Source organism: Protopterus annectens, chromosome 7.part0, assembly GCF_019279795.1.
Source record: "Protopterus annectens isolate FY-2018-M chromosome 7.part0, PAN1.0, whole genome shotgun sequence".
Classification (NCBI taxonomy): Eukaryota; Metazoa; Chordata; order Ceratodontiformes; family Protopteridae; genus Protopterus; species Protopterus annectens.
The window spans coordinates 1,437,382,650-1,437,406,565 of record NC_056739.1 but is presented as its reverse complement, the minus strand read 5'-3'; positions in this window follow the sequence as shown (position 1 = coordinate 1,437,406,565).

Sequence of the window (23,916 nt, the reverse complement as noted above, 5' to 3'; positions counted from 1 at the left end):
AGTCCTGATGGATGCAGGGAATATAAATTTTTTGAATATTTTGTAAATGGCTTACAATCTCTCAGTAATGACCCAGGTTATACACATACAGTCAGCAGCATTCTGCTCACCTATCTGTGAACTTTCATATGATACTAAGCGGTTATGTCTGTGTTACATAGTTAATGAGATATTTTGAAAAATATAACAATTATGACAATATCAAAATTTTATGGACAATAAGTAATACCTCTGAAGTGGAGATCAACTATCACTGCAGTTGTGTTGACTATCACGTAAGCCTTAAGATGAAGTATTTCAATAGTGTGCATGTGACATGGTTTTGCAATTATTAGCAGATATGAAGAAGCTGTATTAGACCCCAAGAAATCACGGTAGGATATAATTGATAATAGGGGCATCACTAGGTTGTAATGAGTGAGTTCCATAGAGATTTTTCCATATGTGGTTGAGGGCAGAGTTGAAATGTTGCAGCCAGTGCTGCTGTGCTGTGTAATCATTTGATGGGGTAATTAGAAATTGTGATCTTAGGCTGTATGTATTGTTCTGATAAATCTGTTGGTGCAAAAAAGTGAAGGATTCTACATTAACTCATTACAGCCAAGTGATGCCTGAGGTTGGAAGACAAGACTATCCTTGTTGCACTAGCAACTTTTGCTTTTGAAACGACATCTCAGCAATGTTGCTTCCTATGTGGCTACTTGATCCATATGCAGATGTTGGAAGCTATGTTTTGGAAGGAGTGCAACATTTGCTATGATTGATTGACCGCATTTGAGTGGCATCAGTATAATGCTTTTATCAATGGTTGCTCTGTATTGAGAGGAGAGGAAGGTGGAAATGTTTTTCTTATGCTTTTGTATTATTGTCCCAGCACAGGCATCATTCTGTGCACATATATTGTTGTGACAATATCTCATTCACAAGCCGCAGCACTGTTAATACATTCTGGGAAAAAATGAAAAGGAAATGGCTTAGACAGACTGGGAAACATAGGGCATAGACTCAAAAACTTAGTAAAAGCAGTAGAAGAACACATATAAGTGAATGTTTTCCTACAATTATTATCCATAGATAAGGGTTTTCATCACAACATTCAAATAACAAAAGTGGAGCTAGCAGTTACTGGTGCCCTTCTGTACATGAACATTATACAGCTACCTGCATCATGACTGTTTACATGCACAAATATCTGCAATAAACTCACAACCACCAGTCGCCCAAATGTACAATGTGGCATGTCACTGCACTATATAACACTGGTGAGAATGTAAGACAAGCTGCACAATAACAGTAGGTTGTACACATATGAGTGGTAAACAATATAACTGTGAAAATTACTTGCAGGACCACAGGCCTTCTCAAGCTGATCTGTGCAGTTCCGAGACATACCCGTAATAACTAAGTTAATTAAGTACAGTAATGGTGTATTGCATCCAAAAAGGAAAAAAAATCACAGGTCTACAAAAACATATATGTATATAAATCTGTATATATATATATATATATATATATATATATATATATATATATATGTATATATGTATATATGTAGTTCCCCTTCGCAATGCCGGATGTTTGAAATCTCGAACTTCAGATGGTCAAGCCCAGATGGACGAGACTTCTGAAACTCGACATTGTGAAGAGAAGAGAATGAAAAAAAAAAACAGTTTACTTACATGTTTGCAGGGGGGCTTGTCCCCCTGCAAAAACATTGTAAAGACATTTCTGCAATGTCTTTTCACTCCGCTTTAGAATTTCAAGTTTCTAAAAACTCGATCTTCTGGACTGGGTAATCTGAAGTTCCAATTTTCAGCAATTTGAGATTCTAAAGGGGAACCATATATATATATATATATATATATATATATATATATATATATATGTATGTATGTGTGTGTGTGTGTGTGTGTGAATGTGTGTGTATGTGTGTGTGTGTATGTGTGTGTATGTGTGTGTGTGTCACAGCCACCTGGAAGTGTAGACTCTGGCTTTAGAAGATTGTCACTGTTGTGCAAAAATTGGTAAAGGGGTTGTGGATGGATAGATGGAGATATATAAAATGATGAAAAAGATGACAAAGACAGATGTGACAGCTTAGCCCGGAAGTTGAGTGGAGGTAAAACAGGGATGTATGGTTTATAATGACATTTAATGCATGCCTCTTGTAATGCAATCTGCTTTACTGCTGTATTAAGCAGCCTTAACTCTGCAGTACAAAGGGCAGCAATTCATTCCCTGCACTTCAGTAAACAGTTCAGAAAAGCAGGTTTATTTGTTTGCCTCATTCAGCATGTCTATGTACTTCTCTAACTTCCATGTTATTGTCTACGCTCTGCATTATTAGTTATATTTCTATCTAAAACAAAGCAAGCCATGACTGATTACAGAAATCTCTGGAACTACAGAATATTTTTAACAGCATGTCAATACAAGACTTTGAATATGCTGTAGCAGTGTGCAGTCTTGCAGCATGAAATGTTGCATCTCAGATGTACTGTAGGCACACTTTGTGTATGCACACAGGTTCATAAGTGTGTACCATACTAACAACCACAAAAGCCTTTTTAAGCCTAGTGATCCATCCCACATACCTGACAAGTTCAGGTACCCTTGATAAGTGTAAGCAGGGGCCTGGGAGATGAACCATTTGCAGGTAGTCAGTGTCCATTACAGACATAGGTGACAAACCAGGGATGAATTTCATGTTCCCTATCCAATTGTTTAATTTACACTTGAATTGGTTAGGGAGGAACTCTGCATCATATGGATGGGTAGCCTGTTCCATAGAAGGGGTAGTCCCTGGGATCCATACATGTCTCTCCAGCAGGTACTATTTCTATCATAGACATGATTTAGGTCTTTAAAAAGGGTAATTCTGGTTCTGTTTGTTTAGCAGATATGCAGGAGGTCCAGCAGGGTGGGGTCTGACAATGCCTTGTATGCCAGGCATAGATCTCTCTTTAACAACCTATAAGAGAATGAATGCAGGGATAGAGCCTTGACATGGTCTGCATAGACATGTTACTTAATCCCTGTATTCTTTTAGTAAGGAACCTAACCAGTTGTTGAATATGCCTGATTAGGTACATACCAAAGGAGACTTTGAACTTGGTGATACGTCTGATGAATACTGAATACAGTGGAACAATTACCTTCTTGGACCTAGCTGCCTTATCTTTGTTTATAAGTTGAACAACATAGAATGATTTCCTCTCTGGAGTAGACAAATGATGGTCAAAGGCTAGATTACTGTCTCTGTGTGTCCCCAAGTCCCTGCCTACTAGGACAACTCTTAGGAGGACTGTTTTGTCAATATGATATTTACCAGGAGTGGATGACTTCTCCAAGGATACTACTGTGCATTTCTTGGCATTTAGTTTTAGTCTATGGCTCTGACACAAAGTTATTTGTCTGTGTCAGCCCTTCCTGGAGAATATTCGTGTTGGTGGGATACTCTATGACTGTTGCAAGTTTGCAGTCATTTGCAAATTTAGTTAGCCAGAAACACATGACATTGGCCTTGGCTTCAGAGAAGTAAATGCCAAAAAGGAGCAGTCTCAGGACCAATCCCTGAGGAACTCTGTGACTGGCCTCTTTGTAGAGGTGGAGTCCCGGATCCTAACTTCCTGGGTCCTTTCTTTGAGCCAGCTGGCTATTCACTGAGTGACATAAGGGTTTATATATAAACTCTTCAGGTTTGTCAGCAATGCCTGAGTGGGATATTGTGTCAAATGCCTAGGCCAGGTAAAGGTAGGCAGTGTGAACCATTTTGCCCTCATCCATTACTTTTGTGACTTTCTCAAAGAGGTCCACCAGGTTAAGTAGACATGACCTGCCCTTGATAAACCAAATTGGGTTGGGTTCAGACATGTCTGGTGGTTTCCTATGTCATTTGCTCATTTTCATGATAATTCTTTCCATGGATTTGCATAAGAGGCTAGTGAGACTTATTGGTCTATAATTTCCAGGGTCTGTAGATGGCCCACCTTTGTGCAGAGGGATGATTGTTGCTGTTTTCCATTCATAAGACATGAAGCCTGTTGGATGCTGCAGTTAAACAGCATTTCCAAAGAGTGGATAGTTCATGTTTCATGCTATTTATAAGACATCCTTTGATATTTTCTGAGTCCATTGATGCAATTTCCTTGGCCTTACAGAGAGCATTGAGGACATGTTCACTAGTGATAGTAGGGGGAGTTATATTTGGTGATATTTCCTGAGGGGAGATTTGGGGTTTGAGGGGTAAAGTGAGATCTGGATGTGTCAGCCAGTAGGTTTGCTATATCTTCTGGCTCAGTATATTTGGCTCCATTAACAATGATCTCCACACACAATTGTATATTGCCTTTGACGTTGTGGACGTAGATAAAGAATGCCTTGTGATTGTTCTTGGTATTGGAGTCCACATTTACATCAAATTTGGCTTTAGTAGTCTTTTATTTATCCACTGAGTTGTTTGTTAATTTAGATGAGAGTGTTTTTATCCTACTGGGTGCTATGCTTACTAATTTTTATCATGATTTTCTTCCTTGTATTATACATCCTATTGATTTTGTGATTACACAAGGGTGGCATTTTTTTACTATTTTTTTATTTATTTTTGAATATGATAATTCATCAAACATTACATAAATTCAAAATGAAAGAAAAACATATATACAATTTTAGAACCTATAATCTCCTAACATTAACTATATACATTAGTGTCTATACAGGCAAAAGCTATGAATATATTTAAGTACATTATGAAGAACAAAAAATTATTTCATAAATCTTTGTCCATTTTCTCAAATATTGCTAATATTTTCATCCAAGAGTTATAGAGTGATGTAGGTCAAGTTGTTCTGTCCTTCAGTGTAGATATTTCCATATGTCCAACTGCTAAGGACAAGTTTCTAAATTCCTTAAATGTGGGAGAAGTCGTACTTTTCCAGTGAATGGTGATAATTTTGAGTGCTACTGCCATCAATGACCATAGTATCTTGAAATCTTTTTTGGCACCCAATCCGGGATCGGAAAGTTGAATAGTATCATTGATTTTGTTATTTGATAATTATCATTAAAAGCAATTTGGAGAAAATAATTAATATTTTCCCAATACAAAATGAGACATTTGCATTCATAGAAAATATGATGCCAGTTAGCTCTTTTCTTGATTTGACATCTCCAACATTGGTCTTCACTAGCAAATATTTTTGGTTAATTTATGTGGTGTATAAAAACTTCTGTTTGAATATCTCCAAGTAAATAGTTGCCAATATATTGATAATGTTGTTTGTTTTGAGGATCTTAAGATAATCTTTTTCTCTTCTTCATTAGGAAGGTGGTTATCTGTAAGTAATAATTCCAGTATGCGTCTGGATAATAGATTTTTGTTTTTTTAATCCCCCGGATTCAGCAATCCTCCATGTAAGACTAAATAAGTCTTACACGGAAGCTGCAGTTGAACGGTATGATGTCAGCATGCCATGCATATTCATGAGGGCATGCTGACTCATACTCTAGTCTAACACGGTCCGTGTAGGAAAGTAGGGGGCGTGTCCGATTGCCGAATACTGCTAAGGGACACGTCCCCAGAAGAGTTAGAGTCCTGATAGTAAAAACCCACGAGCGAGTCCGCCGAAATGTCAAGAAACACAACACCACACATCCCCACAGACTAAACTCTAGTGAAAGTGTTTAAAAAGTAAAAATAACCATTTCAATTTTTTTATATATTTCCAATATGTTTGCCCACATTTGCACTCATTTGCGCAGGTATGCCCTTCGCTCAACCACAGTTAGCAGATATGACACTGAAAAGCATATAAGATCTACATATGCAAATTAAGCAAAGTAGCAATAGCGTAGCAGTAGAGACATCACCCAAAGAATAGGTAGTCACGGTTCGAGCCCCACAACATCCCCCTCCATTTTTCTTTAAATAAGTATGAAACAATTCCTCGATATATATATAAATTTAATTTAAGTAAAATGTAATGAAATGGCCCATGTATGTCTGAACAAAACCTATATTATGTATATATAAAAAGGATCATAATTGCCCGTACCTTAGCAGCACTTTAACAAGCTTAATATGAGTGCCTGTAGCTAAGCAGCATTGTATCTAGCATAATATGAGTGCCCATAGCCAAGCAGCACTTTACCCAGCTTAAAATGAGTGCCCGTAGCCAAACAGCGCTGAACCCAGCTTAATATGAGTGCCCGTAGCCAAGCAGCGCTTTACCCAGCTTAAAATGAGTGCCTGTAGCCAAACAGCACTGAACCCAGCTTAATATGACGGCACATAACTAAATAATGCTTTACCCAGCATAAGCCGTTTGCGCGGACCTGCGCAGTGCGCCAACCAGCTTACCGTTGGGCAACGTTAGGCAACATGTAGCAAAGTCGCCTTTGCACAGACACACCTCCTAGCCTGTCTAGACAGTAGTAAAATAAAAAAGCAATGCCAAGGGTCGAACCCAGGATACTGTGCACCATAGTCAAAGCACTGAACCACTAAGCCATGACACTTGTACCTAGAAATCCAGTATTACCATACATATAGGAATGAATGAAAATATAACCATGACAAAGCAGGTTTGCTCTTAGCGGAGAAATTTCCAAAACGGCCAATCACAAATAAGTGCAGGAAAACCGGCATATATAAGCTCCATAGGTGGGAATACACATCATAACTGATTGTGGTACCCATTTAAAGTCAGGATGGCAGATGTCGGAGAGGGAAATCGCTTTAGAGCACAAAGGTGGGGCATTGAGGAGTCCAAATATATGGTTTGGCTCCTAGTCCATCATTATGAAGGCCAACTCATGCAGGGCCAGGTTCAATGGAGTGTGTATAAGGCAGAGGCGTGGAACCAGTTGGCACATGATCTCACCAGTGCCACAGGCATTCCGAGGACTGGTGAACAGGTCCGTCACCACCATGCAGACCTGAAGCAACGAAAGGAGGACCAACTGAACCGATGGATCCAGGAGGCCCGTCAAATGCCCAATGCCCCACTACTGAGTAAGTATACATGTAATTAAGTATGTAAGAAATGCTATCCTAGCCTATAGTATGGTTAGGTATGTTCCAATATCCCTTCATTTATATTACAGCTGCAGGTGTTCATTCCGCGAATCGGCAAGCCTATGCTGATAGGCTGGTAAGGCAGTGCCACCAGGCAGATTAGTAATTATTCAGCTGGTATTATTATAGAATATAAGTGAGACAGCCTGTAAAAGAGTTCAGTGGTGTAACCCAGTAATAAAGTTCAAATAAGCCTAGAATAAAGCTTCTGCTAGTATTCTAAGATCAGATAAGTGATGCAGCCTGAAAAGGAGTATTGTAATCCATTAATAAAGAGTAAACATGTCTCAAATAGAGTTCCCACCTGTATTGTAATATCAGATAACTGCTTCAGCTTGAAAATGAGTGTTCCAATCTATCAATAAAGGACAGACAAGTATTGAATACATCCCTGTATATACTGTCATACGAAATAAGTGAGTCAGCTGGAAAGGATTGTTGTAACCCAGTAATAAATGTTAATAAAGCCTAGAATTAATTACCATCCTGAAATGTAAATATAAAATAAATGAGAGAGTGTGAGAAAGACCTTGAAGTCTGTAATAAAGGTATACTGCATGCACAACATAATGAAATGAATGAGACAGCCACAACCAAAGAGTGAAATGTTTTAATAAAGTACAATACCTGGTCTGTGTCTGTCCCACATTTTGGATATGTTGTTGTACCCATGCATTATGGAGATAGTATGGTTGTATGAAATGCTGAACATCCACAGTTGTCTAGGCCCATATAAACTGGCTGATGGGAATGCCAGTATGTCAGAAGAATATTTATAGTCCTCAACTGTGTCATGAATAGTATTTACCTGTTAATCCGGTACATGAGCAGCTTGTGCTTGTGATCCCACAAATGCCAGTGTGCTGCTAGAACTGTACGTAACTGTTCAAATGTAGCAGGATGAATACAAATGGAATGTATATTAATGTAGCAGTAACATATCCATCACCAACATGTGTAAGGTTACATACAGGAAACTGTACTAATACATGTAGGGGATATATATCTGCATCTAGTAGGAATGTATAGTATACGTATAGGTATTTTAAGTTGTTAATGCAATATTTTATCACCCTACCTTATGTTCACAAATGATGCTAATCCACACCAGACTGGGTATGTGTATTCACAATTAATTCCTATGGACATGTGTCCTGTTGGTTTATACATATCTGCATGTACGTTGATGCATGTGCCCTGTTCACATATCCAAACCTGATGGCTTGTTGCCACCAATCAATCCTGCATGCTGTTGGAATGTCCACTGTTGTCCTAAATATGCATGTGTTATGCTTGCTGTTCAACTTTTAGAATCCATGTGTGTTTGGTGAATGGGGATACTAATGCATGCTGTTACAACTAATTTGGAATGGTGCTGTTTGTTACTAACCCAAAATGCCATTAAATACTGCTAAACATGGGACAACTGGGAAGGCGGGTGCCAGCGGACTCACCTCTCCCACCTCAGTTGGCGAGTGCACCTGGCACCAGTGCCCAGGCTAGGACCTCCTCCTCCGATGGCTCTGTGCCACCCTCGGGTGGAAGCGCTGCAGGGGATGGGGCTCGCCCCCCTCTGCAAGTGTGGCCAGAGGAGAGCCTCCACTCACCCTCCAAAGGGTCCGGTCTGTGGTACGTAGTGAGATCAGGCGTTCCGTGACTGATCCCCTATGCCAGCTTGAGGTGAGAGTGGTGCAACTCATGGGTGTGCCTGCCCGTCCTATCCAGCCCCCAGCACAGCTCTAGCCTGGGCTGTGAAGGTGCAGTGGTAACTGCCCATGGGTGGGGATCTCAGTTCCACTGTTGCCATCTGTGGGCTCATGGGCTTGCGATATCCAAACATGGGTCCCCGTCAATTGTGTTTACCCCCCACATGTGTCATACTCTGCCCCTGTATGCATCTTGTTTGTCTTGTCTGTTAACCTCCCCAACCTACCTCCCCAAATATACCTACTTCCTGTACCTCACATTCCACTCTCACCTGAAAAAAAAAGGGCACTCTGTTCCCACAAAAAAATTACTCCCCATACATAGTTGCCCATTTAGCACACATGTCTGCTGGACATGTAAACTGATAATTACAATTGGCTCTACAACATACTTTGTTGTCCTCACTCCTCTCTCAGAGGTGGAAGGTTTCAAATCTCACTCTAAATGTCTAACATATGCACAGCTGTTGCTGGTAAAGAATTGGGCAGCTATGGGCCTTCCCTACATCCTTCCTGCACATCCCAAGCTTGTTTTCCTACTGTCCTACCCTCTTTGTGCCCCCTTTTTCACCACTTTCCAATTTCCACATTTTCTTTTCTTTAAAAGAAAATAGCGTGGGTGTTAGCAGGAGTAAGCACTTTTAAGCAGTTGTAAGCATGTGTGCGCTTGTGTGCACTTAGCTAAGCATAGATAAGTGTAGCTAAGCGTCATGAAAACTCGCTCAAACCCACTTACAACTGCTTAAAAGTGCCTTAGTCACTCTGTATGACAAGGCCTGTAGTCTGCTCATCAGCAAAATAAAATACCCCTGTCAGTCTTGAACCCCAGACCTTGGACACACTAGACTGCATGGATTACCACTGGGCCACAGTAGATATACAATAACTTGGTGCTGTAATAAATATATCATGCATTACTGTGAGTGAATGTAAAGGGAAAATAGGAATGCTATAACGCAAATCTTGTCCTGTGGGTCTTTACCAGCAGGTTATGTGGAATGCTATGATTTGACTATTTTGATGTAATATAAGGATTTAAGCAGCGCTTTACCCAGCTAAATAAAGTTGCCCAGAGTTTGGCAGCACTTTACCCAGCTAAATAAAGTTGTCCAGAGTTTGGCAGTGCTTTACGTGAGTGTGTGAGTGTGAGCTTGTGTGTGCTTAGCGAAGCATCGCTAAGAATCACGCAAACCCGCTTACAACTGCTTAAAAGTACCTTAATCACTCTGTATGACAAGGCCCTTGTACTGCTCAGCAGCAAAATAAAATGTCCTTGTCAGGCTCAAATCCCACACCTTGGACTCACCAGTCTGCATGACATACCACTAAGCCATAGCAAATATACAATAACTTGGTGCTGCAAGAAATATAACATGCATTAAAAGGAGTGAATGTAAAGGGAAAATATGAAAGCCAGAGCAATACATTTCAAGACAGAAATATAACATGCATTAAAAGGAGTGAATATAAAGGGGAAATACAAAAGCCAGAGCAATACATTTCAAAAAAGAAATGTAACATGCATTACAAGGAGTGAATGTAAAGGGAAACTACGAAAGCCAGAGCAATACATTTCAAGACAGAAATATAACATGCATTACAAGGAGTGAATGTGAAGGGAATATAGGAAAGCCAGAGCAATACATTGGAATAACCAGTGTTGTATGCTAGTTAATTTCCTAATTCCAGAACAAAGTACATACTCCCATGTATCCTGTGTTAGCATTAGGAGGTGGGAGTAAACTGACACACTGAGAAGAGTGTACTGGAACAAGCAACAGTCAGGTTTCAGTACAACATGCATTTCACTGTCTACAACCCAGCTTCAGATATGAGACATATACCAACTTTCTGACTCACACAACAGTGTCCACAGTAAACAAGCATGGTCCCCACCTTGCAAAACTGAAAGGCCTATGCCTACCTAACCTATCATTTTATAGCAGTGTCCTGAAATCACAGTGAGAACTGCAATTAGCACACAGCAGGCTGCATGCAATTACTAAATGGTGGGCACCAATTGGTGCAGAGGCCATCACATGCACATGTGCAGATACCTACAAAAGCAGCCTGTACTTGCTGTCCACACATGCAATTATATCATTGCAGCATATGGAGAGAGAGAGCAAGCAAGCAGGCGAGAGAGACAGACAAACAAACAAACAAACAAACAAACAGAGGTGTTTGTAGACACCAAAAAAAAAATATTAAAAAAGAAAAATAAACGTCAACAGGTACAACAGACAGAGGTAAGAAATACAAAGGTAAGGTATGTAACAGATATGTATTTGGTGGGATGCAAATGATGTGTATGAAGGGTACTGTACATACTGTGAATCCTCCATATGTGTGCGCAGTCCATATCTATATGTAAATGCAGATGTGCATAGGGCAAGGTACATACTGCAACTGTTAGTGAAGGCTAGACATATATATGTAGTTGAAGGTTGCTATGTCCACATATCTATGCAGGTTGTAGTGTGTGGCATTGAAAACAGCAAGCAGTGCAGGAATACATCATGTGGTGGTTAAATGCTGTGGGACTGAGACAGTGAGGCCTGCTACAGCTATATGGCCTGAAGACAGCAACATGCATTCTACACAACACTGTGCAATATTTTTACAAAATTGTATGTCTCACAACAGTTTAATGATTCATATTCCCAACATGAAAGGTGGTCAGTATATGTGCCTATATGTGCATGTATATGTACAGCAATGGATGTTTACAAGTATGTGTATATATATCTGTATATATATGTATATATATATATATATATATATATATATATATATAGAGAGAGAGAGAGAGAGAGAGATATATATATATATATATATATATATATATGTATATATATATGTGTGTGTGTGTGTGTATATATATATATATATATATATATGTATATATGTATATATATATAGATATATATATATATATATATATATATATATATGTATCTATATATATATATATATATATATATATATATATATATATATATATATATATATATCTATGGGAACACTACTAAATCTCGAACGTTTGAAATCTTGAATTTCAAAAGCTCGAGACCATGTAGCCGAAACCACACATTACCGAAAGACCAGAAGCACGAAATTCAAAATCCCGATGGTAAGGGATTTTGAGTTAGCGCTTCCGGTGTTGTGGTTCAGGTAAGTATGTGTAAGTGTGTTTGTGAGGGGCTTTAGTGTGTGTGTGTGTGTGTGTGTGTGTGTGTGTGTGTGTGTGTGTGTGTGTGTGTGAGGGGCTATAATGTGTGGGTGTGAGTTTGCCTTGTGTGTATGTCTGTGCGATCTTGGAATTGGAATATTAAAAGTCGGGGGTGGGGGCACAGCCTATAGAATGGGGGGGCAAGCCCCCCTGCTTAACTTTAGTGTAGGGTAGTTTGTTTGGTTATGGGGGGAGGCTGTGTATATGTTTGTGTGTGTGCTGTATGTATGTAGTACTTTCGCGATTTTGAATTTCCTGCTTTTAACATGTCGGTAATGTGGGGTTTAGGGATTATGGTCTCAGTATTGTGGGCTTCGGGATTATGTACTTTCAGTATTAAGTAGTGATTCCATATATATATATATATATATATATATATATAAAGTGAGAGAGGGAGACACAGGGTCAGACGTACTGCAACAGGTGCCTGGTGACCAATGCATTGACTGAACACCAGTGTTGATACTGCAGTACCATACCCCATTCCAAAACACTTCACACACTAACTACCAGATAGGTGGTTGCCTGCCCAACACTGAAGGTATCAGAAGGGAACATGGGATGTGGTGTACAGTAGCCTCCCCTCTGATAATCACAGTTCCACACTAGTCTTGTAATCCCTCTACGTGGTACATGTCATCACAAAAGGTGTGCCATCTAGGGAAATATAGGTCAGTGTTCCCCCTACTCCTCACAATGCCCCATGTGGTATGTACCTCACATGACAACCACAGCAAGTGGAAAGGCCACAGACATACCTAACAAAGAGTGACACTGCCCCAAACACATGCCCTATGCAGACTGACTCACAAAACCACAGCTAGAGTGCATTGCATACATCATACACAGAGGCTACCACTGCCAGACATACAGAGGTATGTCACACCCATAGCAGTCGGCCAACCACCATGACAACACCTCACAATCCCTCTGGGCTACATGACCTAGGGCCCTAATCCATGTCAAGGCACTGAACAGCACATGCTGGAGGTACAAGTTCCTATACACAAATATGCCATACTCTGGACTAAACTACCCAGCATTAATAAACATGGCTCATCATTGGTAGATGTCATACATACCCCTGATGAATGTTATGGAGATAGGTAATATGCCTTGTGAGTCACCTCTGTGTATCTGTTTGAGAGGAGCAAGTGTAATCACATTACATGTGTGCCAAATGGCAGGGTAGCATATGGCTAGGCTGCTGTAGGCCCCGGCCCAATAGTGTAGTACCTACCTATGACACAATGCGCACACACATGTACTCAGTGCAATATCACCTATGTGAGGTGGAATGAGTGTGATACTCACTGTGTGCAAGGTCTGTAAAGGTGTGATAGCTTAGCATGAGGTTGTGTCTGTCATGGTAGTTTGTGTCCTAGGTGTGAGGGCAGAGAAAGATGTGTCAGTTATTGGGATGCAGACATAGTAGGATGGCATATGTTGTGACGTACTACCTTGTGTATGACTGTGGTGTCCCATTGTAGGCTGTAGCAGTACATGTATGCTCAGTAAGTGGTACTGCTGGTAAATCCAGGTCACATATGAACTGTTGTACTACCTGAAGCTGTAGGCCTAAACACCACAGTATGGTGTATGTTCACATTCCCTGGTATCACTGTCTTGTGTGTTTCCTGTAGTCTGCACAGATTACATTCCTCAGGCATAGGTATCTGTAAGTAGGGGCACACAGTACTATAAGGTACACAGGTAATGCTCATCTGTGTTGGCATACATTTGTGTGTTGTATGTTTGACTAATGTGTGTCTAATGATGCCTGCACCATGGCCGCAATCACATGTGTGTTACAGGGTATGTGTGTGTACCTAGCAACATATATACTCTGTTACAGCAGTATGCCAGCTATATTAACAACCGTGCATATATGTTAGGTAGGGGTATGGCATCAAAGACTAGGGTGGTTTACTGTTAATACTGTAACTGTACCTTACATTCATTGCATTGGATGACAATATTTGTCATGCATTAGCTTGATATATAGCCCCAGTGTGATGTTGTGCATTGTATTCAATACAGTGTGCCAAGTGCTGGTGTATACTGGTTTGTTGTATGGAGTGCGGCAGCCACTGTCAGGCAGTTGTGGGCTGAGCACTGATAAATGGTATTGAAGGTGTGTATCCTCTGATAGACAGACAGATGCTATATCTGGCAGTTAAGTGATATCTGTACTTCATAATGTTAAGTGTGCCACATGACTTGCTCACACATATTGTTTAGTTGTCTTCCAGGGTTATGGCTCATCACCGCAATCCTGTGTATACAGCTGCAGAGGAGGAGGTCATACAGGCCAGCCTGTATCAAAACTATGCATGGCTTTTTTCCAGGGCCAGCCAGCACCAGCATGAGCGCACTGCACTGTGGCAAGATCTTGTTCGCCGGGTAAATGACATAGGCATGCATAACCGGACATATGAGCAGGTACGCCATCACTGCAGTGATTTAATCAGACATGTCCGGCAGCGTGCATCTGATATCCATAGGCAACAGCTTGCCACAGGTGGTGGTGCGCCCATACATCCCCCCCTCACCAGAGTGGAGGAGGTGCTCCTAAGCGTGGTGGCTCCTGGCCTACAGCAGCAGCAACATCATGCATGTGTCATCATGGAGGCCGGAACTACCCAGCAGGATGACATGGAGAGTGCATGTAATATGCCCTAGCTGTAGACTATTGTTACCTGTATTGTTAGAATATGCTTATGTGAGATGTGTACTGTGTGTTTAGCAGTTGTGCTGCCTCTCGTGTGCAATACTGATATTTGGAATAGTATCTCCACACCTGTGACTGTCGACTGATGTTCCACAGTAGATTAGCACGCTCACTCACAGCAGCAATGCCACAGTTGTGGCCACTGATAAACTGTGTCATATTCTTGTAGGTCCCTCTGGTGTGACAGCAGGGCAGATGGTACATGCTGGTGAGTGTGTTAACACTTTCATAATGGTAATGAAATGGGCATGTCATAGGTGAGATGTAGGCCATGTACACATAACACACCTATGCATAATGCATGCTGTCCATGTTAGCTGTGAGACATTAATCATCACATTAAAGTCAGTACCTGCCTCAAGCACATACACTGCACAGTGCAGCAGAGACAAGTGTGGCAGCACTGTACTGCACCTTAGATATGCATAGTTGCTACAGCTGTACACAACAGAACACGTTTATCATATGCAGTACAGTACATGAAAACATGCTATACTCATAGCAGTCATTGCTTTGCACCTCAATGTTGTGCATGTGCAAACATATGCACCTATACACAATATGCATAGCATGTTGTGTGTGTGCTTACATATGCCAGTATACACAATATGCACAGCAGTTGCCATCCAAACAAAGTGTCACATATATGTCCCGGAATGCTAGTGGGTGTATAGGTCACTTGACACACATTGGGTTGTGTCCATGTACAAATTGTGTTCCAGGGTGTAGCCAATCACTGAACAATGACACAGTTGCAACAAAGCCATGTATACTGCCATTACATTGGGGCATCTACACTAGCACTGTATGGTCTTGTGCAACACATATTCTGCAAGCTGTCACATGTGTGGTGACTGTTTACCTTGTGATACTGACACCCACCTTCACCCACTATAGAGTATGTGTTGGATTGCTGGTGTGTGTGTATGTGCTGTAGTGAGGAGTTTATTACTGTGCATGTGTGCATGTGTTCATGTGTTCATGTGTTCATGTGTGCATGTGTGCATGTGTTCATGTGTGCATGTGTGCATGTGTGCATATGTGCATGTGTGTGCATGTGTGCATGTGTTCATGTGTAGACCGTAAAGTGTGTTTCCTATCTTCTTCTCACAGATGCTGAGTTAGGGCTGGGCGAATGCAGCAGGGAACCTGGAGCCACTGCCACGAATAGTGCTGATGATGAGACATGTATATTGACACAGGGAGGTTTGACAGGGTCTGTCATTGGTCCACCAATCGACAGTACACAGCGTTCAACCCCATCTATGCGCACACTCATACTGCCAATACATCCCTCACCACCAATGGCCATAGGCGAGGGAGAGCATACAGTTGGCACTGACCAGGAGAGTGTGGTACCCATGGCACTTGCATCCCCTCACAGCAGCCATAGCTATATTCCTGGAATGGTACCACATAGGCAGAGGTCCAGGGTTCTCGGTGGAGCACCGCTGGTCGTATTGCCCCTGGCAGGCGTGCCCTCACTGGTCTCACGACATCCAGTATGTTCCGGGCTGTAATGCAGGCTCAGGCATGTATGGAACGGTACACCAGGCAGGGACATAGGGCGCAGAGGGCACATTACACCGCTATCAATGACAGCATCCATGACCTTGCCGGTGCCATTCGGACTTACACCGAGGTCATTGGTAGATGTTGGGGGGAGACAATAGATGCCCTCCACAATATGTCATCCATGAGCCTGGACCATGCGGGACGGTTGTGATGTCAATGCAGACGCATGCCAGCAACAGCTGGCAGTGGTCGTGGACGGCCCCTGGGTCACAGCTGCTCCCGTAGTGGCAGTACCAGCCCCAGCAATGCTGGGGCTGGCCTGTCCATTGACCGTCCCAGTAGACCACGTGCACGTGGCTCTGGCCATTCCCAGCAGGGACATGGGTCCAGTCATCCCACCTCTGCCTTTGAGGACAGTACCCAGTCAGGGTTGGTACCCGATACTGTCCATAGCACCCTGCCAGGCACAGGTACTGTGTCCGTGGCCAGAGACAGTAATCTGTATGGCCTAGCAGGTACAGTCTGTGGCTGTCCCACAAAGTACTGTTTATGGCAGCCACATGGTGGAGCTGTGTGCATGCAGACACACACACACACATTAACCAAACAACTAGGGCTCACACATACACACACACATTACATCAACATTGGCCCATGCTGTACTGTTGTCCCTCACACACACACACACACACACACACACACACACACACACACACACACACACACACACACATGTCGATTGGATGGGTCAGTGTCAGGCTCTGGCAAACAACATAAAGCCCTGTGCATATGATGATACCTGTGTCACCTCCTGTCATCTGTAACATTGATGGAAGAACAGGCTAACATGGTGCTGATGCACAGGGTGACACTATAGCAGTGTAGCAATATTAGCAAGTTGTCAACAGGAAAGTGTAATGACATCCTTGTAGGTATATCTCAGCAGACATTATTCATCAAAGCTCTGATTGTCAATGTAGCATTGTTTACACCACTGTTATGTCTGACTATGTATTGTCCACCCATGTGCCACTTGGCTGACGTGTAATGTGTTGCCAGCATGTGTTAGTGAGTGGACAGTATGTGTGTGATGTGTACAGATTAGCAAGTGTACATCTGTGAACATGGTGGGTGCGCACTGTCTGTATGTACGTGCATAGTAGACACATGGGACATGTGGCATACCCTGTTGTACACATAGTGAACATGTCACAGTATCTTTCAATGGCCAGTATGCATTCTACTACAGTTATGTACTAACATGGGTAGACATGTGTGTATGACATGGGTAGACACCATGCTGTGGGTGATACTGTTAGTATATGTCAATGATTTGTGGTCTGGTAGTATACATAACCTCAACAGCATGACTATAAGCAATCATTGGATGTTGTCCTGATAAATGACACACAGTCATAGGGAACTCAGTAACAGTTGTATCCTTCAGGTGCTACACTATAACACTAACCAGTGGTAATTACTGCCACCCATTCCTGTGTCCACACCTGTTTGGCATATAGCCCCCTTCGGTACATGCATACACACTAGGGATGTGTCCATCCACATCTGTTAATGCATGCGGTGGCCTACAATCCATTCCCTGGATGGGACACATATCCTACACAAGGGTATCATACAGACAGATGCCTGTCATGTGATACATGCTGTAAAACAGTAAGCCAATTATGGCATAGTCATCCACATGTACTATACTTCCTATCCCGTCAGTACCACATTGGTGGTAGCCCTCAACATGTATGTTGGGTACCAATGTGTACATACAGCCTCATGTTATGTCATGTGTCCCTTGGTATCCACATATCCATAGGTATTGTGGAGTCCCAAGGTGTGTCACATGACACATTGGAGGCCTGAATGCATATACACAAGGCGGTTGTACACCTATAAAGACTGTCCATTATTGGCAGTCATGGTTGTGTATGAACATGCCTGACATATACCCCAGGCATATACCCTCACTCACACTACTGTAAAGTAACTGTCATGGGTGTGTGTGGCACAGATGACCTTGGCCACGGATCACGGCAGTGGATGGGCCTGTCACATACATACATATGTGACCTATGATCTGCGAAGCTGCGGCACAACCTGTCAATGACAACAAATGTAGTCATGTAGTATGCAGGCTTCACACCTATGTACTTATTAAGGGAACATGTACACATATATATTTGCAACGCATATACCTGATGCGTGCCATGCACTTACTGTTGTAATCATAATATGCCATAACATAGTAAAAGCAAGACCCACACTGCATTGACCAAGACTGACACACACACACAAACAGCACTTGCAGGATTCAAACCCCTACTTAATTAGGTTATGATACTCCACAGAGACGCATTTGCATGGCGCGCTATTTGCTTTACTGGGTGGTTTCCCTTCTCCGTCTGTATTTCTAGGGTGTTGACATCATCAGTCTTTCCAAAGAGGAATGTACATCTGTAGGGTGTTTTACCAGTCTTCAAAAAGGCCACTCCTTTCATAGAGAATTGCACACACACCCCCACACAAACACACGCAGTCAGCGTTTGCAGGATTCAAACCCCTACCTAACTAGGTTATGATACTACAGAGAGACGCATTAGCGCAGTGCGCTATTTGCTTTACTGGGTGGTTTCCCTTCTCTGTCTGTATTTCTAGGGTGCTGACATCATCAGACTGGACATGGTGATTTGTGTACACTTTGTTTTATGCCATTCCAGGAATGGTCCATGTGGGTCGTCAGGTGTTAACAGCTGGAACAGGAACTCATAATCCTTACCTTGTGTGATCTATCTGTGGACACATCGACATTCCTTCATATGTAAACACATATTTATACACAGCTTCTTGGTTTTCTGGCTACTACATGTGTCTGGGATGTTGATAAAGGGCTATTCAAAGTGTATGTGAGACATGTGTAGCTGTGTTCAGTGATGTATGTCCTGTGTGGCTGCCTTGCAAACAGTCTAGCATGTTTGGGAACCATGATCCGCACATGAACATACCATGGTTAGTAGGGTTGTGTGTATGTCAGCTTCCAATAGCTTGGTTTATGACTTCAACCATGATGGACTCCATGGCTTGCAGATCATACTTCATAGGCATACTGGACTGTACATCCCATGGTGTGTTGTGCACCAACACTTGTGTGGAGTGCCATATGTTGCTGTAACACATTCAACGGTTCCACATCCTGTGTACGGGGGGAGGTTCAGCTGACTGTTCAGGTGCAGGATCTGTTTGTTCTGTAGTTTATGCATGACACATATTGGTAATCAATGTAGTCCACTTGATGCCATGCTTTTAGCATTGGGGGTAGCTGTTCATCTATTCTACATGTGATATTTCCTGGTATGATGATATTGACTATTGTCGGTGGGAGGTGGGTATGTATATATGGGCCTGTCTGTCAGGATGTCGGCATTGTCAGTCAAGTGCAGTTGGCCCTGACTCATGACATATATGTGTGTACATTGCTATATATGACATAGTTGTCGGAGGTGTCATGATTCAGTCTGGACTCCTTCTCAGCTACTCTTTACAGAACACCAACAAACCTGAGCCCTAATCCCTGATATACTCCTTTACACACTTAACACCCTACTGATCCTTTGTCATCTGGCTACAGAGTATGTCATGATGATATCCTGGCATATCCAGGGGTCGGCTTTGTATGCACTCTCCAGTCCAGCTGGTGAATATTTTGATGTAGACACAATGTCACGTCTGCCTCATGTTTACAGACAAGACTCTCCTCCTCACAACAAACCCAGATATATGTGTGAGATGCACCTATAGAGACATACAGGGTGCTGAACTCTCTCAACCCATGACTGGCATAGTCTATCAGGTGGTGAAGATAACCACACACACCACATATCAGTTTCACATATCCTCTGGCGACAGTACTCAAACCACATTATCACACATACACATACTCGGATGCTATAAATTAACTCTGCCTAAGCAGCAGAGACCTCCACATCAGGCACACACACAACTGCTACCCCACTACAATTCCCACATCTCACATAGTTCACAATGTCAGGGTGCCACACAATCACTTGCCTTCGGGCTACACAACACACATAATACAGTTGTGATAGGTGACACTTATTTTCAGACGCACTGACGTACCACTCACCAGCCCATACATGAGAAAAGTCCCCTTGTGCTGTCTGTTGTGTGTCAGGATCTGACACATAACACATGCAGTCAGGTCACTACAAAGCAAGTACAGGACTGGCACCATCATTGTCCATGCTGGTGCGTAAAACCTCAGATGTTTCTCCCTGGACCACATGACATGGTACATGGAGGAACAGTGTCATGATGTAGCCCAGGCCAGTATGACCCTGACCTTGTCTAGCATCTTACACCCACCGAGTATGATGTCACAGTATACAGACAAACATATCATGTTTAACACTTGGCTAACAGATTGATGTCATTCATAGGGGATACAGTGTCTGTCAGCCTGTGGTGACATGCTCAACATGCCACATAGCTTCACTATGGACAGCTTGCACCTGTCACCCTTGGACCTTTGAATGCTGGCTAAGGCTCTTGCTACCACCATAGTGCATTTGTTGAGCAGGGCTCAAACGACAAACCCACCTACATAGACATTACAGGTTAAATTACACTAAGGGTAATGTTGCTCAACACCAGATGTGTTACCCTCATATTGCGGCCACTCATGACTCCCCTCAGTATGGGGGATAGCAATATATGTGCACTAACAGACGCCTAGCTCAGGGTCACATATGCACACCAGCACTACCAGGTTATGTTTCATACCATGCTTTCTGACCACAGGACTTGGAACGGACAACACAACTAGGGGGTGTATCCATATACATCGCAGATACACACACCTCCGGGTTAGTGGCACTGCACTAAGCATCACAGACCATACATATACAACTACCATTGTTCAAAACTGCCTTTCAGTTTGTTGTCTACTACAGACCACCCTCCCATACTCAGGAACCACACACGGCTTCCCTGGGAACAGTGGGGGATATGATGGTCTCCACGAACACCATTATATTGGGTGACATCAGATACATGAATATTGACTGGAGATACTACTCAAGCCGCAACAACCTCACCCTACAGTCGCTACAATTTGTACATTCATATGCTATGGCACAACCAGTCACCACAGCCACAAGGGGGAATACATATTGGACATGATCATCACTGACATGGGGACTCTATGTTACACACCAGCAATATACCCCTCATTGGTAAGGTCGGAACATACAGCTATCTCAGTGGACATACACATTTACTCCACACACCCATCCTGGGTAATCTTGGTGAACTTCTGATGAGCCAACGTCTCACTTCACCAAAGCAAGGTAGTATCCTTCAGAGACCTTGAGACAGTGTGAAATACAGCTTTACATACACATTCTATGGACTCCTAGTGGACTGCATGGATTGTGCTACCCCAAATAACAACAAGACTCACTCCTCCAATGGCAGGAGACCTGTCTGATAGACACCAGCCATTAATGAGCTGTACAATGTCAGGAGGAAGCTACTACATGATAGAGCACAATCCCAAACGGGGAAAGCATCTGTGATCTGTACTAGCAGACAGCTATGATCACTCATGTACTTATCTAAGGTCTTCTTCTCACAGACAATTGCACCAGACAAGTAGGACTATCACAAGGCCTTCATCTGTTATGTCAGGAACCTGGGTGGACACTCACTGATATGCTGTGAGTTACTGCATACTGACTACACTTACCCTGAACCCACTGGCATAGCCAACATCCTAGTAAACAGGTTCAGTGCAGATGTCTCCCCCATCCCCCCTAGGGAGCAACTACCCATCCCAACAGAATGTGACCTCCCTGACACCACACAGTAACAGGTGAGTGCTGCCCTCCCCAAAGCATACATTACAGCATCAATGTGACCAGTTGGTGTCCTGGCTTGCATCTTACACAAGCTTCATGACAGATGTAACCCTCACATTACATCACTGTGCAATATTAGAGTTACTACAGGATATGTACCCACAGAATGGCATACAGTGACAGTGTTCCCACTCCACATAGTTGGTGCCAGAATGGAACACAGACAATATTGCCCTATAAGCCTAACTATCCTGTTATGCAAAGCTATGGAGTGGAGTGTATTGTCATGGAACTCTTACACATAGACATCAGGAAACTACAGACACACTGTGTCCTACACATTTCAGCATTGTTGTGGGCAGACCTTGCCTCTTGAACATGTTTGTATTCTTTTGACAATTAACAGGTCCATCAACATAGGGACAGTTGTACACGCAGCCTACCTGAAGCTTGCTAAACCCATCCACACAATAACCCACTGGGCCATTATGCATTGGCTCACCAGCATCGATATGGACACATATCTCACATGATGGATTGCTACCTGGATCAGGGATAGCACCCTCATGGTCAGAATTACAGGTTCCATGTCTGACTATACACCAGTTACAGGTGGCTTCCCACACGGCTCAGTCCTGGGATCTCTCTTGTTCAGTATATATTTGTCTGACGTACAGGCTACCACAGGGGGAATATGGCTGACCTTGCTCACACTTGACTGCAAACTGGGTGCCATGATCACCTCTCCAGCTGCCACATGCATACTCCAACAGGGTCTCTCAGAGATGGATGACTGGTGTCTGAGCCATGGCCTACAGCTAAATGCCATTAGTTGCATAGTCATCACCTTTGGGAATAACAACATGCCCACACATTAACACATAGGTAGTACTCCATTACATATGGTAGGTGTTGTTAGGTGATTGGGTACATGACTTGTTCGTACTGTCACCTTTGACATTCACGTTGCCACAGTGGTTGGACAGACCTTCTATATAAGCAATCTTATCCCATATGGTTTCACATCTAGATCAAGTGATGTCATTGTGCCCCTATACTAATAACAACCGTGCTTGGTTATTTATTTATTTATTTATTTATTATTTATTTATTTAACATTTGTTGACCGGGCTAGTCTAACTGGATATATGTCCATTTTCAGTAGAGGCCCAGGGAGAAAAACTCCAAAAGAACAGATAATTTAGAACAAATCAAAGGTATTAGGCATATATGGACAAGAAGAAATACATAATAGTTTACAAATGTTAACAATACAGCTAAAATAAAAGGAAAACCCTCATTCCTTTAATTCTATACAAAAAATACATTTTTTTTAAGAGAGTGCAAGGAAATAGGGAGGAGAGTAGTAATGGAACAAAAAGACAATAGGAAAAAGGAGAGAGAAATACAGAGAGGTTTGGTAAAAGTAAGGTAAGAAGGAGAAGTAAAATCTAATATGAGAAGCAAGGAGAAGGTAGTTCAAAGTAACATGCTAAGTGGCCTAAGGAATAAGAAGAGAGTAGGGAGGATAAGCATCGGAAGAGAGAATGTAGTGTTGTAAAGGAGGAGAGATTTTAGTCAGGGTTGCTGCATGGACAGAGCCAGTGGTTAGTAAGATGAAGTTTGAGTTTCTTTTTGAAGAGTGAGGAAGAGGAGATCATAGTGAGGTCCTTAGGAAGAAGGTTCCAGCTTTTCCCCACTGTATAGGAGAAAAGTGAGTCACCTGCTTTATTATTAGATTTATGTGTGGATACTAAAAGTTTGTGTGAAGA